Consider the following 4,050-nt stretch of genomic DNA (forward strand, 5'->3'; position numbering starts at 1 on the left):
GAGGCTTTCTGAAAGTCTCTTTGAGTAGTAGACCAAAGGCACAGAATAAACATTCAAAATGTAAATGTGGAACTGTTCTTGAGGCTGTCATTGATCAGTTTCTGCTACTTCTATGTTTCTTTTTCCTATGTTGTCTTACCTCAGTTTGGTCATTGTGATTATCATGCTAGCCACTTAGATGAAAAAAAAAGACTATTGACTGTAGCTGTAGCATCAGTTCCTAGTTGTAGAGGTATGGAAAAAGCTACATCTAGAAGTAATGTCTGTGAAAATACTGCTTGCTGACTTTATCTGAGGAACCGTGAGTCTTTCAGCAATTTTCTGTTCTTGACTCCTAATTGGTTAGTGCTACTAGGCCATTGGCTGTATTTTTAAAAATACTTTATTTTGTTCATGTGTCTTTATATAGAAGAATCTTTACAGTCAAAGTGTATTTCTAGATGCTGTGTTAAAATTGCTGGCAGAATCTATTATTCTATACAAACTGAACAATCTGGCCCCTTGTTTTATTTATAAAGGTTCAATGTATCTTTGCCTGCCTACATCAATCTGCAAGGGAGTGTCAGAAAGGCCCCGCATTCGCCGAGCCGTGAGTTATCAATGACTTTTCAGATGTGTTAATGAATGTGGAACAAACGCAGTTATGTGTTTTAAAAAAAAATATGGATCCACCTCCTAAAAAGCAAAAGAAGAAAAGGAAAACTCCAAACTCTTTTCTGCAGTAGCAGGCATGATTAGAAAGGGATTGTTCTAACTTTTTTAGTAGTGTAAGTATAACTAAGCAGTAAGGTTGCCGTTTAGAAAACCTATTGTTGAACTGCTTCGAAGTTGTCTTTAGCCTGTGGGTTACAGATTGCAGCTGTTGTATCCCACAGGCAGATTAGACATGCAGTGTTTTTGGAAGCTTTTGGAAGCTTAATCTGAATTTTTACCTATCTGAGAATGTTATGTATTAGTATGCTGTGCATAGAACTGATATTTAAAAATCTGATTACAGAATGATAAGAAAGGCTTAACTAATAAGATATGGAGGGGTTATTCCCTTTTGTTCTATTTACCTCAGTTACTGATTTGGCTTCCTGAATTGTGCAATAAATTCGAAATTCTCAGTGTTTCAGATCATGAAGCCATAAAAAATTGCACTTTAATAACTGCAAAAAGTATCTATGCTATGTAAAATACTTGATGAAATTGAAGAAGCTGCTATCTGAGCTCATTGTATGTCTTGTTTTGCCCCTAGCAGCTCTCCTTGCTTCAGTAGTTCACCAGTAGGTTTTCAGTGGTTAGCAACTTTTAACAACTTATGTTCAAAAAACTTAATAAATAAACACATCCAGAGAGAGATGAAGGTGTTTTATCATGCCTGTGCCTTAAGAACAAGAGAGCCATAGCAGTGATCTCTCTTCCAAATCTCACATAGTGACAATTATGTTTTGACATGAAAGAAAATATATTCCCACCCTCATCCCCAAAATAGAAGCTGGTTACTTTCTTCTGAAGACTTTAGGTCTTACTCTAAGATGGGGTTATTTAAACTTGCAATTGGGCCTCAGTGCTTGGGCAGGTTGATGCTTCTGCTGATGCAGGAACTACAATCTGCCACAATGAAGACATAATTAAGATGTTCCCAGTCTAACAAACAGCATGTAGGAAAAAAATGGCTTATGACATGGAGATGTGCAAACATCTGTAAAATAATTTTGCATATAGGCTGTGTCCATATGTTTGACAGACTTTTTTTTCAGGTTTGTAAGCATTTAATGTCATTCTTCTGCCAAGTCTTTTTGCTTCTCCCATCAGAAGTGAGAAGGGTGCATTGCATCCAAGAGCAAAGTCATAAAATGAGTATCAGGTGGGATTTGGTGAAGACTCAATGTGTATAATTTTGTGTTTATGAGGCTGCTTTTATATGCTAATTCCTGCATAAAAGTACATCACTATTTCATGCAAAATCTGAATAGAATGTTATGTAGCTCATTTAACAAATGCTGTTGTAGCAAGTGTTTTTAAGCTAATGCGGTCTTTCTGGTTTCAAGCCCTTTTCATGCTGCATATTTGAAGGAGAAGTGTGAGAGGATTTTAAAATAGCAATACAGAGCATTAAAACATCAATTTGTGTTTTGGATGTTATTTGGTGAGGAAGCATACAGTGGTTTAAGTTCTAGTTTCCATAGGCCTTCACTATTGACAGGGCAGTGTTAACGCTTTGCATGTAACCTGCAGAATATGTCTGGCTTCCCCAGATTTCTAACCTGGAGTGTGTTGATTTCTATATTGCAGGTGACACGACCCGTCAGCGAATCAAATTCAGTGATGACAGAGTGTGCAAGAGCCACCTTCTCAACTGCTGCCCTCATGATGTGCTCTCTGGAACTGTATGTAGCTAAATCCTGTGTTTTATTTATATAAGAATGGATAAATTCAGTTTTTATTTGTTCTTTGTAATATCTGTTTTAATTTCATGGCTTTCAGTAAATATCTATCTGATGCTCTCTGGTAGTTCAGAGGAACCTTTATAAGCAACTAATTTATCGGTTATGAAGCTTTTTATTTGAAGCTTCTATATGCTAATTACTACTTATTGCTTGCTTTATCATTAAAAAAAAAATCTAAAATACATAGGGTTACCTACATGAATTGTGCTATAGCAAAGTGGTTTTAAGCTGGTACTGTTGCAACTAGTAGATAAAAAGGAAATGTCATTTATGTATAAACGGTGAAGTTACTTTCTTAAAACTTTATGTTGCAGTGAGGAATTATCCCATTTTTTTTTTTAATTGAGAAGAGAGGTGATCTTTCTTCTGAAGTATTTCTTCCGAAGAAAGTTGATAGTTAACTAATTTAATTTCTAGAAGCCAATATGTATTGAACATGGTAGTGACATACAACATCCAGTTGCTGTGACATTTTCACAAGTTATAAGACCATTTTTAAACCTCCACTTATATTCATAAATTCACTTTTTTTATTTGGATTTTTGTGTACTTTGTATTAGAGGTTCTTCTGCCTAAACATAGCAAACAGGAGGCTTTGATGCATGCTGATAGCTCTCTCTTTGTGCCTGTACTTCACCTTGTGGTACCTGTTGTGGCTTTTTCTTTGTGAAAGGCAGGCAGACTGTGTTGCATTGATCATTTAACCTAATGTTCCACAGTGCCTGAGGAATTAATGGTAGAGAGATGTATGATGGTATGCAAGGTCTCATAGGCCCACCATTCTTAATCTGCACTTTGCTACATTTCTTATTCATGCTGGCACATTTTCTTACTCTGTGACAGAGGGAAACACAAGTACTAGAAAATCTATCATAAGAATTATTTGAAGTGTTACTGCTTTTCTGTGCCATGTTATTCCAAACAGCTAACTTGACTGGAGCTTTTAATGAAATACAGAATGTTCATTTGCAAAATTGAAAACTGAAATATGTAGACTTGGATTTACCTGTGACATGTCTGGCCTTTAACATGCCTTTCAAGTAGCTGTAATCTTAAATTAACCACATTTTTCGTCAATCATAGTACTTCAAATACGGATGCACACACTAATTATATTTGTTTTACTAATTTTGGCACTTGAACTTGCAGATCAATAGTTTACAGTCCATCATTCTGGCTTCTTAAGAGTCCCTGCAAAAAATACGTGCCATGGAGTTTGCTAAGAAGCACAAGAAGAGGCAAAATCATTAGTAAAACTGAACTAGAGAACTTAGCATTTGTCTTAGTAAAAAAGGCAGTGAAATAGAAAACTTGTTGAACTTTTTCATAAGTCTTGTGGATTCCTGGGGGTTTTTTCCTATTCTTAAAAGCGCTCTTTCCTTTTGCATAGCAAAGTTCTGTCATATCACAAAAAATAAGGTGACTTAAATTTCCTCTGGTGTGTTTGGCATATACTGAAGATAATGATCTTGCATATATTTCCTTACCTTTGATTAATTATTTATTATAAGTCATAACAAACAGATGATAATACTTTGTGTATCAATGCCTATGTAATTTTATTTTGAGCTGTTTTGTGCATTACTGTCCAAACAAAGCGGGGGGGGGGGGGGGG

The 4,050-nt window shown here is 35.7% G+C and overlaps 1 protein-coding gene across 2 annotated transcripts in view; it reads left to right on the top strand.

Moving 5' to 3' along the window:
• Positions 1-537: 537 nt before the first annotated feature.
• LOC104397745 (putative RNA-binding protein Luc7-like 2) overlaps positions 538-4,050 on the top strand; it is a 30,424-nt gene continuing 26,911 nt past the window's right edge. The window contains exons 1-2 of one of the 2 annotated variants that reach the window (XM_010007754.1): positions 538-589; positions 2,281-2,375. The gene's annotated coding sequence lies outside the window, so the exon portion shown is untranslated. Of the gene's footprint in view, positions 590-2,270; positions 2,376-4,050 lie in introns of those variants that run through there. The other variant, XM_010007755.1, reaches the window with a different exon arrangement.

Source organism: Chaetura pelagica, unplaced genomic scaffold (assembly GCF_000747805.2).
Source record: "Chaetura pelagica isolate M959 unplaced genomic scaffold, ChaPel_1.0 scaffold752, whole genome shotgun sequence".
Classification (NCBI taxonomy): Eukaryota; Metazoa; Chordata; class Aves; order Apodiformes; family Apodidae; genus Chaetura; species Chaetura pelagica.